This window comes from Rutidosis leptorrhynchoides, chromosome 1 (assembly GCF_046630445.1).
Source record: "Rutidosis leptorrhynchoides isolate AG116_Rl617_1_P2 chromosome 1, CSIRO_AGI_Rlap_v1, whole genome shotgun sequence".
Lineage (NCBI taxonomy): Eukaryota > Viridiplantae > Streptophyta > Magnoliopsida > Asterales > Asteraceae > Rutidosis > Rutidosis leptorrhynchoides.
This window is the reverse complement of record NC_092333.1, coordinates 79,507,637-79,521,558: the sequence shown is the minus strand read 5'-3', so window position 1 is coordinate 79,521,558 and position 13,922 is coordinate 79,507,637. Positions and strand designations below refer to the sequence as shown.

At 34.4% G+C, this 13,922-nt stretch overlaps 1 long non-coding RNA gene across 1 annotated transcript; it reads left to right on the top strand.

The window, feature by feature from the left end:
• Nucleotides 1-11,130: 11,130 nt before the first annotated feature.
• On the top strand, nt 11,131-12,204 carry LOC139861981 (uncharacterized). Its single transcript, XR_011764030.1, has 3 exons — nt 11,131-11,200; nt 11,283-11,365; nt 11,834-12,204. It is a non-coding gene; the product is annotated as an uncharacterized lncRNA (long non-coding RNA).
• Nucleotides 12,205-13,922: the final 1,718 nt, after the last annotated feature.

Sequence of the window (13,922 nt, the reverse complement as noted above, 5' to 3'; positions counted from 1 at the left end):
CAGTTCCTCATTAGAGGGAGGGGCTGGCGGTGCAGGCGGTGCTGCTGGTGCAGGTGGTGCGGATGGTCCGGCTCCAGAAGTGGAGGCTGCAAAGCGGTACGGCTTACGCACCATCGGATCAGCAGGGTAAGGCACGACCCGCTTACGGGCAGTAACCCTACGACGCTGACCATGTGCATCAGTGAAGCTCGTCCTCCGTTGATCCCCGGGATAACGGTGCCGTCGAATCGGTACCGCTTCTTCGGCGGGGTGGAGGGTGGCTGTACAGGTGCATCAACAGGTTCCTCCTCGTCGGAGTCATCGTCACTGGAGTCGTCTGTGGATGATTCGTCGGATGAAGAGGGTGGCTGAACAGGTGGCTGAACTGGCATTCCTAAGGCGGCCATCATCTGTCTGTATTTGCCGGGCGGAATCGGCACAAGACGTCCATCAGAAGCACGTCGGCACGGCATGCGCATATGGTTACGGAATGGACCTTCCCCGAATTCCGCGGGAATCACAACCACATCGGTGAAATGTCCCGTTCTTATTGATTAAAAACGTTCCATATTAATTGATTTCGTTGCGAGGTTTTGACCTCTATATGAGACGTTTTTCAAAGACTGCATTCATTTTAAAATAAACCATAACCTTTATTTCATCAATAAAGGTTTAAAAAGCTTTACGTAGATTATCAAATAATGATAATCTAAAATATCCTGTTTACACACGACCATTACATAATGGTTTACAATACAAATATGTTACAACAAAATAAGTTTCTTGAATGCAGTTTTTACATAATATCATACAAGCATGGACTCCAAATCTCGTCCTTATTTAAGTATGCGATAGCGGAAGCTCTTAATAATCACCTGAGAATAAACATGCTTAAAACGTCAACAAAAATGTTGGTGAGTTATAGGTTTAACCTATATATATCAAATCATAATAATAGACCACAAGATTTCATATTTCAATACACATTCCATACATAGAGATAAAAATCATTCATATGGTGAACACCTGGTAACCGACATTAACAAGATGCATATATAAGAATATCCCCATCATTCCGGGACACCCTTCGGATATGATATAAATTTCGAAGTACTAAAGCATCCGGTACTTTGGATGGGGTTTGTTAGGCCCAATAGATCTATCTTTAGGATTCGCGTCAATTAGGGTGTCTGTTCCCTAATTCTTAGATTACCAGACTTAATAAAAAGGGGCATATTCGATTTTGATAATTCATCCATAGAATGTAGTTTCACGTACTTGTGTCTATTTTTTAAATCATTTATAAAACCTGCATGTATTCTCATCCCAAAAATATTAGATTTTAAAAGTGGGACTATAACTCACTTTCACAGATTTTTACTTCGTCGGGAAGTAAGACTTGGCCACTGGTTGATTCACGAACCTATAACAATATATACATATATATCAAAGTATGTTCAAAATATATTTACAACACTTTTAATATATTTTGATGTTTTAAGTTTATTAAGTCAGCTGTCCTCGTTAGTAACCTACAACTAGTTGTCCACAGTTAGATGTACAGAAATAAATCGATAAATATTATCTTAAATCAATCCATGACCCAGTGTATACATATCTCAATATTGATCACAACTCAAACTATATATATTTTGGAATCAACCTCAACCCTGTATAGCTAACTCCAACATTCACATATAGAGTGTCTATGGTTGTTCCGAAATATATATAGATGTGTCGACATGATAGGTCGAAACATTGTATACGTGTCTATGGTATCTCAAGATTACATAATATAAAATACAAGTTGATTAAGTTATGGTTGGAATAGATTTGTTACCAATTTTCACGTAGCTAAAATGAGAAAAATTATCCAATCTTGTTTTACCCATAACTTCTTCATTTTAAATCCGTTTTGAGTGAATCAAATTGCTATGGTTTCATATTGAACTCTATTTTATGAATCTAAACAGAAAAAGTATAGGTTTATAGTCGGAAAAATAAGTTACAAGTCGTTTTTGTAAAGGTAGTCATTTCAATCGAAAGAACAACGTCTAGATGACCATTTTAGAAAACATACTTCCACTTTGAGTTTAACCATAATTTTTGGATATAGTTTCATGTTCATAATAAAAATCATTTTCTCAGAATAACAACTTTTAAATCAAAGTTTATCATAGTTTTTAATTAACTAACCCAAAACAGCCCGCGGTGTTACTACGACGGCGTAAATCCGGTTTTACGGTGTTTTTCGTGTTTCCAGGTTTTAAATCATTAAGTTAGCATATCATATAGATATAGAACATGTGTTTAGTTGATTTTAAAAGTCAAGTTAGAAGGATTAACTTTTGTTTGCGAACAAGTTTAGAATTAACTAAACTATGTTCTAGTGATTACAAGTTTAAACCTTCGAATAAGATAGCTTTATATGTATGAATTGAATGATGTTATGAACATCATTACTACCTTAAGTTCCTTGGATAAACCTACTGGAAAAGAGAAAAATGGATCTAGCTTCAACGGATCCTTGGATGGCTCGAAGTTCTTGAAGCAGAATCATGACACGAAAACAAGTTCAAGTAAGATCATCACTTGAAATAAGATTGTTATAGTTATAGAAATTGAACCAAAGTTTGAATATGATTATTACCTTGTATTAGAATGATAACCTACTATAAGAAATAAAGATTTCTTGAGGTTGGATGATCACCTAACAAGATTGGAAGTGAGCTAGCAAACTTGAAAGTATTCTTGATTTTATGTAACTAGAACTTGTAGAATTTATGAAGAACACTTAGAACTTGAAGATAGAACTTGAGAGAGATTAATTAGATGAAGAAAATTGAAGAATGAAAGTGTTGGTAGGTGTTTTTGGTCGTTGGTGTATGGATTAGATATAAAGGATATGTAATTTTGTTTTCATGTAAATAAGTCATGAATGATTACTCATATTTTTGTAATTTTATGAGATATTTCATGCTAGTTGCCAAATGAAGGTTCCCACATGTGTTAGGTGACTCACATGGGCTGCTAAGAGCTGATCATTGGAGTGTATATACCAATAGTACATACATCTAAAAGCTGTGTATTGTACGAGTACGAATACGGGTGCATACGAGTAGAATTGTTGATGAAACTGAACGAGGATGTAATTGTAAGCATTTTTGTTAAGTAGAAGTATTTTGATAAGTGTATTTAAGTCTTTCAAAAGTGTATAAATACATATTAAAAAAACTACATGTATATACATTTTAACGGAGTCGTTAAGTCATCGTTAGTCGTTACATGTAAGTGTTGTTTTGAAACCTTTAGGTTAACGATCTTGTTAAATGTTGTTAACCCAATGTTTATAATATCAAATGAGATTTTAAATTATTATATTATCATGATATTATCATGTATGAATATCTCTTAATATGATATATATACATTAAATGTCTTTACAACGATAATCGTTACATATATGTCTCGTTTAAAAATCATTAAGTTAGTAGTCTTGTTTTTACATATGTAGTTCATTGTTAATATACTTAATGATATGTTTACTTATCATAGTATCATGTTAACTATATATATATCCATATATATGTCATCATATAGTTTTTACAAGTTTTAACGTTCGTGAATCACCGGTCAACTTGGGTGGTCAATTGTCTATATGAAACATATTTCAATTAATCAAGTCTTAACAAGTTTGATTGCTTAACATGTTGGAAATATTTAATCATGTAAATATCAATCTCAATTAATATATATAAACATGGAAAAGTTCGGGTCACTACAGTACCTACCCGTTAAATAAATTTCGTCCCGAAATTTTAAGCTGTTGAAGGTGTTGACGAATCTTCTGGAAATAGATGCGGGTATTTCTTCTTCATCTAATCTTCACGCTCCTAGGTGAATTCGGGTCCTCTACGAGCATTCCATCGAACCTTAACAATTGGTATCTTGTTTTGCTTAAGTCTTTTAACCTCACGATCCATTATTTCGACGGGTTCTTCGATGAATTGGAGTTTTTCGTTGATTTAGATTTCATCTAACGGAATAGTGAGATCTTCTTTAGCAAAACATTTCTTCAAATTCGAGACGTGGAAAGTGTTATGTACAGCCGCGAGTTGTTGAGGTAACTCAAGTCGGTAAGCTTCTGGTCCGACACGATCAATAATCTTGAATGGTCCAATATACCTTGGATTTAATTTCCCTCGTTTACCAAATCGAACAACGCCTTTCCAAGGTGCAACTTTAAGCATGACCATCTCTCCAATTTCAAATTCTATATCTTTTCTTTTAATGTCAGCGTAGCTCTTTTGTCGACTTTGGGCGGTTTTCAATCGTTGTTGAATTTGGATGATCTTCTCGGTAGTTTCTTGTATAATCTCCGGACCCGTAATCTGTCTATTCCCCACTTCACTCCAACAAATTGGAGACCTGCACTTTCTACCATAAAGTGCTTCAAACGGCGCCATCTCAATGTTTGAATGGTAGCTGTTGTTGTAGGAAAATTCTGCTAACGGTAGATGTCGATCCCAACTGTTTTCGAAATCAATAACACATGCTCGTAGCATGTCTTCAAGCGTTTGTATCGTCCTTTCGCTCTGCCCATCAGTTTGTGGATGATGGGCAGTACTCATGTCTAGACGAGTTCCTAATGCTTGCTGTAATGTCTGCCAGAATCTTGAAATAAATCTGCCATCCCTATCAGAGATAATAGAGATTGGTATTCCATATCTGGAGACGACTTCCTTCAAATACAGTCGTGCTAACTTCTCCATCTTGTCATCTTCTCTTATTGGCAGGAAGTGTGCTGATTTGGTGAGACGATCAACTATTACCCAAATAGTATCAAAACCACTTGCAGTCCTTGGCAATTTAGTGATGAAATCCATGGTAATGTTTTCCCATTTCCATTCCGGGATTTCGGGTTGTTGAAGTAGACCTGATGGTTTCTGATGCTCAGCTTTGACCTTAGAACACGTCAAACATTCTCCTACATATTTAGCAACATCAGCTTTCATACCCGGCCACCAAAAATGTTTCTTGAGATCCTTGTACATCTTCCCCGTTCCAGGATGTATTGAGTATCTGGTTTTATGAGCTTCTCTAAGTACCATTTCTCTCATATCTCCAAATTTTGGTACCCAAATCCTTTCAGCCCTATACCGGGTTCCGTCTTCCCGAATATTAAGATGCTTCTCCGATCCTTTGGGTATTTCATCCTTTAAATTTCCCTCTTTTAAAACTCCTTGTTGCGCCTCCTTTATTTGAGTAGTAAGGTTATTATGAATCATTATATTCATAGATTTTACTCGAATGGGTTCTCTGTCCTTCCTGCTCAAGGCATCGGCTACCACATTTGCCTTCCCCGGGTGGTAACGAATCTCAAAGTCGTAATCATTCAATAATTCAATCCACCTACGCTGCCTCATATTCAGTTGTTTCTGATTAAATATGTGTTGAAGACTTTTGTGGTCGGTATATATAATACTTTTGACCCCATATAAGTAGTGCCTCCAAGTCTTTAATGCAAAAACAACCGCGCCTAATTCCAAATCATGCGTCGTATAATTTTGTTCGTGAATCTTCAATTGTCTAGACGAATAAGCAATCACCTTCGTTCGTTGCATTAATACACAACCGAGACCTTGCTTTGATGCGTCACAATAAATCACAAAATCATCATTCCCTTAAGGCAATGACAATATAGGTGCCGTAGTTAGCTTTTTCTTCAATAATTGAAACGCTTTCTCTTGTTCATCATTCCATTCAAATTTCTTCCCTTTATGCGTTAATGCAGTCAAGGGTTTTGCTATTTTGGAAAAGTCTTGGATGAACCTTCTATAGTAACCAGCTAGTCCTAAAAACTGGCGTATGTGTTTCGGAGTTTTCGGGGTTTCCCACTTTTCAACAGTTTCTATCTTTGCCGGATCCACCTTAATACCTTCTTTGTTCACTATGTGACCGAGAAATTGAACTTCTTCCAACCAAAATGCACACTTTGAAAACTTAGCGTACAATTCTTCCTTCCTCAATACTTCTAACACCTTTCTCAAATGTTCACCGTGTTCTTGGTCATTCTTTGAGTAAATAAGTATGTCATCAATGAAAACAATGACAAACTTGTCAAGGTATGGTCCACACACTCGGTTCATAAGGTCCATGAACACAGCTGGTGCATTAGTTAAACCAAATGGCATGACCATAAACTCGTAATGACCGTAACGTGTTCTGAAAGCAGTCTTTGGAATATCATCTTCTTTCACCCGCATTTGATGATACCCGGAACGTAAGTCAATCTTTGAATAAACAGACGAGCCTTGTAGTTGATCAAATAAGTCGTCGATTCTCGGTAGTGGGTAGCGGTTCTTGATGGTAAGTTTGTTCAACTCTCGGTAGTCGATACACAACCTGAATGTACCATCTTTCTTCTTGACAAACAAAACAGGAGCTCCCCACGGTGATGTGCTTGGTCGAATGAAACTACGTTCTAAAAGTTCTTGTAATTGGCTTTGCAGTTCTTTCATCTCGCTGGGTGCGAGTCTGTAAGGAGCACGAGCTATTGGTGCAGCTCCTGGTACAAGATCTATTTGAAATTCAACGGATCGATGTGGGGGTAATCCCGGTAATTCTTTCGGAAATACATCGGGAAATTCTTTTGCAATGGGAACATGTGACGATCGCTCCAAATCCATATGGACGAACACGTCATTCATCGATTTCATTGCGAGGTATTTGACCTCTATATGATACGTTTTATAAACATTGCATTCTTTTGAAAAGGCAAACCAAATATGAATATTTAAATCAAAGGTTTTCGACATCTGATGATTTCTACATATAGACAATCACTGTAAATAATAGTTTACAACAGTACTTCCGTTGACAATGCAGTCAAAATAAGATAGATGGTGATGATTTGGTGAATGCAACGTTTTCTTGAAAAATATGCCATGTAAGACTCCATGCACATAGCTTGTCTATCATATAAGAAAACAGCGGAAGACTTCTAGGGAACCTGAGAATAAACGTGCTAACAAATGTCAACACAAAGGTTGGTGAGTTCATAGTTTTAGTGTTTCGCATAATCTGTATATAAAGGTGGATCACAAGATTTCAGTTGTTCAATCCAGAAACGTTTATCAAAATATTCTACGAAATTGAGCACCCTGGTAACTAAACTTAACGTATATATAATTTGTACCCTTTGTATAATCATCTTAATAATACACGCAACCCAACGTGTACGCTTCTCAAATAGCATACGTCCGTTAAAAGGCTAGTGCTCTAGCTCGGACGGGGATATCAAGCCCTATGGATCCATATATAACTACTCGCGCCCACCAGTTCTTATAACTGGCAGTTACTAGTTACCAAAGCTAAGGGATTTTCGGTTCAAACTCAGTGTAGAATTTAGTATGTACTTGTATCCATTGCGTTTAAAATAAAGTACATGTATTCTCAGCCCAAAAATATATATTGCAAAAGCATTTAAAAAGGGAGCAAATGAAACTCACGCATATAAATCTAGTATTTTCAGTATTTATAAACAGTCGCATGTATTCTCAGCCCAAAAATATATTGAGTAAAAGGGATCATATGAAACTCACGCATATAAATATTGTATATCGGTTAATAAAGCATTTGCATGTATTCTCAGCCCAAAAATGTAGAGAGTAAAAGGGATCTTATGAAACTCACCTTAGCAGCACATAAAGTTGTTTATCGTAATGTGTCCGAAACTCGGATTACCAAATAATCGTAGATCTCAACGTATCAATATTGTGATTCAATATTTCAGAAAAGTACGTAGACGCAACAGAGATGATAAACACTAGGTTTGACTCACAAATATACCCCGAACATTACCCATAACCTCCTTGGCAATAACCCATAATTTCCTTAGCTCTATCCCGCTTGAAAACCATTTTGAAAGTGACACGCTCATAACCTCGTCGTAGTATTTTATGTATAATACTAATTAATAATATTAATAATAATAATAATAATAATAATAATAATAATAATAATAATAATAATAATAATAATAATAATAATAATAATAATAATACAGAGATAGATAGTAGATATGTGTGCTGAAATGAAATGAAATCGCTCGAATTTATAGATGTGGCCTGGATATAACTGCCATGCGATCGCATGGCTTTACAGCCCATTTCCCATGCGATCGCATGGGATGGGTTTACAGCTCACAATGTTTTGGCCTCTAGTTTGTCGACATATTTTAATATAATATTTATAATATATAATAATTTATATAATTAATTATATATTATATTAAATTCACGTGCATAGTTGATTTGTAATTTTAGTTCCGATAAGTCGTACATCATCACTCGACTTATGTCCCGGTTCCGGTTTTTCGAACGTCCTATCGTATACTGAGAAAACTTGTACTTTACGTTTCGTGAATCGTACCTTTGTCAAAATATAGTCTTAAATCATCCATAAACTATACCACTCAAGGTATAACTTATACATTTAAGTGTTTTGGTCATTTACTTCATATCAAAAATGGTTTTACTGTAGCAAAGTTACTGTAGCAAAGTCAATTTTTACCGTAGCAATTCACTGTAGCAAAGTCAATTTCATTGTAGTAAATAGTGATTTTCGAAAACACTGTAGCATTTTGGGTACTGTAGCAATTTGAAAATACTGTAGCAAATTAGTGTTTTACTGGTTCATCTTAAATGCTTTAGTTAACTTATCTAAATATCAATCGAATCAATAAACGAATGTTACTATCGTTTACTAAATAACTTGAAATTATATATATGTATATATCTTTTTAATATATAAATCAGTTTTTAAATACACATTGAAAGTTATATATAAATAAATTTTAATAATAAATATTTCAACTTATCATATATATTCAAATAGATATTTAAACCAATAAGTTTAATGTACGGTATCAAACAATTAATACATTGTTACCTTTTCAAGTTATAGTATATATGTATCTATTTACATATAATTGTTCGCGAATCGTCGAAAACAACAACCGAAGGGTATTTAAATATATAAAAGTAGTTCAAAAATTTTGAGATTCAGTTTTACAGACTTTGCTTATCGTGTCGGAAATGTTAATCATACAAAGATTAAGTTTAAATTTGGTCAGAAATTCCCGGGTCATCACAGTACCTACCCGTTAAAGAAATTTCGTCCCGAAATTTGAGTGAGGTCGTCATGGCTAACAATAAAAATGTTTTAATGACGAATATGAGTTGATAATAGAGTTTTATCTATGTTTGAATAATATGGATAAAATAATCCAATTACTCGAAGCGTATGAGAGAAGTTATAGTAATCAAGTGAAATGGAGAATAGAGATGCGTCTTATCTCTTGATGTAGTAACGATTGATTTCCAGATTTTAAGGAATAGTAAATCTTCATAATTTAAATAAGATTTGATTTTTTTCGGAATTTGCGGAAATTAGGATTTTCTTTGATTAAATGCGTAATCTGCCTCTATTGCTGCGTCCGATATTTTGCTATAAATTGACCTCTTCCGTTTCATTATTTTCACTACTCCTACATCTTCTTCCTCATTTCATACTTTCAAAAGATTGTGAAATGCTTCATCCAGTTCTGATTCTTGATATTTTCCTGGCTATCGTATCCTTCATTCTTCTTTTTCATCTGCCACCAGAGGAAGTTATTTTCTTCTACTATTACCTTGGGGTTATAGTGTTTTTCATTCTCCCGTGTCTTTATATTGCTATTCGCATTGATATACACGGTTTGTAATTTCGGGGTTTTTATCGGGCTTTATATTCTCCATTATATTTCGGAGCTTCATGCTTTCGTTTTCTCTTCCCGACCTTAAGTCAAGCGGATAATGGTCCAGAATTCGTAGGTATGAAGTTTCAGATGAACATAACTAATGTTCTAAGAAAGAAATGGTAATAGCACAATCTGACTTGTCAAATTACCAGAATACCTCAAAAAAAATCGAATCATTAAGAAAATATTTTCTTGATATATTTAGAGATTATATAGAATGAAAGAGTTATGTAACATGGTTCATGATGAGGGTGTGATCAGTGAACCTTTATCACGTTCCATTAGAAACTCAGCATGACTTACTGTAATATAATCACGTTGATCAAGTGTCATTATATTATACTAACTCATGCTTCAGCTCCCAACACCACTTCAAAAATATTCATATTTTAAACTCGAAGGTTTCAAAATTTAGAAACTAAAATAGTTTCTTTTATGATGTTACACAGATATCGCAAGGAGAAAATTGATTTCCGATAAGAATGACTATGGAATTATCTCCAGAAATATGGAGGATATTTATAATGAAAGATACGATGATATCTTAGAATTTCTAATATCAGAGGATGATGAAGAATATTGTCCGCAAGGGTTTAGATTTGGAGGCAAGGTATTCGTTAATGGCTTCAGCAGATACTGAATCATTTGGATTCTTTGAAGGTAGATTTAGTCTTTGTGATTTGTCCACAGCCTCCTTCATACTTTGCTCAATCCGTTTTCCAGTTCCAAACCTTCTATTTTTCTCAGCTTTACCACCATACTATTCTTTATCATCAAACTTTTGACTGTTAAGGTCGTTTACAGTTTTTGCTGCTTCATCAACATTTTTCCAAAATTCGGAGAACTAGTTTCGTAGTTTGGGGTGTTTTTCGGAAACTTTACATTCGAAGTATGTAAGTCCAGGAGGTAGACGTTATATGTACACATATAACTGTTGGCGTAGACGTGCTGCAAGATTTCAAAATACTGATTGATAATTCTCGATAGTTGGTACGGCAATTGCCGTTACAAGATGTGGACGAGTACATGATACGGTTTCAATGAGAATAAGGATTTTTCGAAAGATCAAGGATCAATGAAGTGGTTGGTAAATTTACTGCTAATGTGGTGGAACATAAAAGGTTCCTCAGTAACAAAAACGTATATGCCAAAGTTACAAGTCTGAAAGGTCATCGTTGACTGGTTGAATGGTTGATAATACTGGATACTTTTGAAAAGAAATTGCAAGGTTATTTTTGGTAAAAACAATGCTAATGGATCTTGCACAGATTTAAAGTCAAAGTATAGCTTTAAAAGATGTAGAGATCTAAAAATGATGTCACCGGTTCGAGTTATGACTTCAGCCACTCACTACTTATGGCCTCAGCCACTCACTATTATCTTAATCCAGACATAGAGGAGCTTCAAGACAATTACCAAGTAAGCAAACTCTCATTCTTAAATCCGAAAATGTAAAATAATAGATAAATAAATGACTACACATAAATACTCATACATACAGATCAAGGTTCGCACAGTACAATCGATCCTGTTAAACGTGAAGATTCGGTGGAAGAGAAGATAAGGAACATATGCGCTATATAGGTCTGATCATATGTGTTTATTCATCATACTTAGCTTACCATCAGTTTACAAAGTTTCTGTCTAAAAAGTGAGATCATATTGAATTTTGGGGGGCTACTATGATGGTTTTGTTAAATAAATTTTGCTTTTTGATTTTTTGTGATGAAAAATAATCAGTTTTGTTAAATCTGTTCGTAGGAGCTGCACTCTATTTCTCTAAAGGCAAATTACAATTACACATTTTCCCTTCTTCTGTTCACATGTTTTCTGTTAATTGAGTAAACAATCTGATTTGTCAGGCTTGAAACATTTATTTGCTACAACTATAAATAGCAGAAGCACTTTCGATTACCATCCTTTATGGTTTTTTTTATTATCATATCCGATCAACTGATTATGATTATTAAGTTGATATAATCACTTTTGAGACAAACATCCAACTACCACATTATCATAACCGGTTATAAAGAGACCGTGTATTATTTGCAGGTGCTGCACTGTCATTGGGAGCAGGAGCAGGAGCAGTGTTTTGGATGAGTTTTGGGCAGGAAATTGCTAATCATATACTTCAACTATACAGGTTAGACACCATGGCTGCCCAGGTCAAGTTCTTGGGATGGTGGCACAAAGAAATCTGAAGGGCGATATTAGAACATCATCTTCATCAGAAAGTTTATGCAGGGACTCGATTTCTATACCTGAAATAAATTATAGTATTTTATTTGCACTGTTTCTTGAAATTTGAAAAATGGTTTTTAAACACATAAAATACCTTGATCAATTTTTTTTTCTATAGTTGAATCGTCTGCATGGTAGAAGTCCCACCAGATGCATTTATAATAAATTGTATGTGTGTTAAATTAATATTTATAGCCCCGACTTAAGGTACTTTCACTAACTACAATATTCGCTGCGCATTACTCTAACAACTCACATTCTTTCACTTTTTAGAATTTACAATCGAACACACAACCAGTTGCAACGCCGTGACCAACATTAACAATCAAACTAGAGGTTCAGGTATAATTTCAAACACATCACACATTAGCTTCCTAAAGCCAAATTCTCATCAAATGCATCTCTTAATATTGAACGACATTGTTATTGAGACCCGGGGCAAGAGAAAATGAAGAAACAATTTGTTCCCACTAGATATGTTGCTGCTATGATGTTGATGATGCTGATGTTTTTGTTGTGCAACGTAAAAGGAAAACGGGTCAAAAGGCTAGGAATTTATTGGAAGTACGATCCTACTTTTGTAGAGTTTGCATACAATTAAAACATGTTAATTTGCTTATCTTAAAAAGTCTCAAAGATGGAAAAGAAACCGTGTGATTCGCCCCAGCAACGCGGGGCACCCCAACACTAGTTTATAAGTATTGTATGTATTTTCCATTAATTGTTTAAATTGAAATAAAATTCTCTATTTATAGCTAATTTTTCACATGTAACTTTCTTCTTCCTTTCAATGTAGGACAAACTTCCGTTGTCTTTTTTATAAAAGCAATTTATTTTAAATATATATCATTTCAATTTTTATTCTTTTTGAAAAGCAGACCATTTTATTATAACTAAAAAATAAATTTACATACATGTTACATACGTCAAGCATTTATATATGCTTCCAAAGAAGCCTTACAGGATATAAATGATATCTCAAAGCAGCAGCTAACTTATGTAGTTTGCTGATGTTCGGAATGAAAGGCCAGTAATTAAGTATGTAGATATCTTGAACTTTGTAAAAGTGAAAGTTAACAAAAAATATATATATATATATATATATATATATATATATATATATATATATATATATATATATATATATATATATATATATATATACGGAGTAAATATAGGTGTTATATAGATATAGATAGTATTAATATCAAAGTGTAACAAGAAAAAATAGATGGCTGTATGGTAACACAATGATGAACATATAGAAATGGTCACGAGTTTGAATCTTGGATGCGACATTAATGTTTTTTCTGCATAATATATGGTCGGTATTGCTCGACTCGACGACGATCGAACCTAAACGAGCTTACGAAGTATTCGAGTTAGGCTCGATTACTCGTTTGACAATCGAACCTAAACGAGCTTACGAAGTATTCGTCACAGTTATGCTAGATTACTCGTTCGACTATTAAACGAGTTTTCGAGCGAGTCGAGTCGAATATTAACTTTTCATACTTGGCTCGTGAAGCTAATCAAGCAATATTTTATGTTCGAACTCGACTCGAGTTTGGGCTTGTTAAAACTCGAACTCGAATTAAACGAGCTCGAACTCGAGCAGCTCGTTAAAAGCTCGATTCGTTAACAACCATATATATATATATATATATATATATATATATATATATATATATAAAGAGAGAGAGAGAGAGAGAGAAAATCAAGAGAGAAGCACTTTTTGGGGGGAAGTAATTTTTTTTCATTTTTTTCGATTTTTTTTTTCAAGCATCAAGATCACATGAAAATATGAACATTTAAAAAACACAGTGATGAATGTTATTATTTTGGCGGTAAAACGCTCGAAGAAAAAAATGAAAACATTCAATGCATTGAATGATTTGAT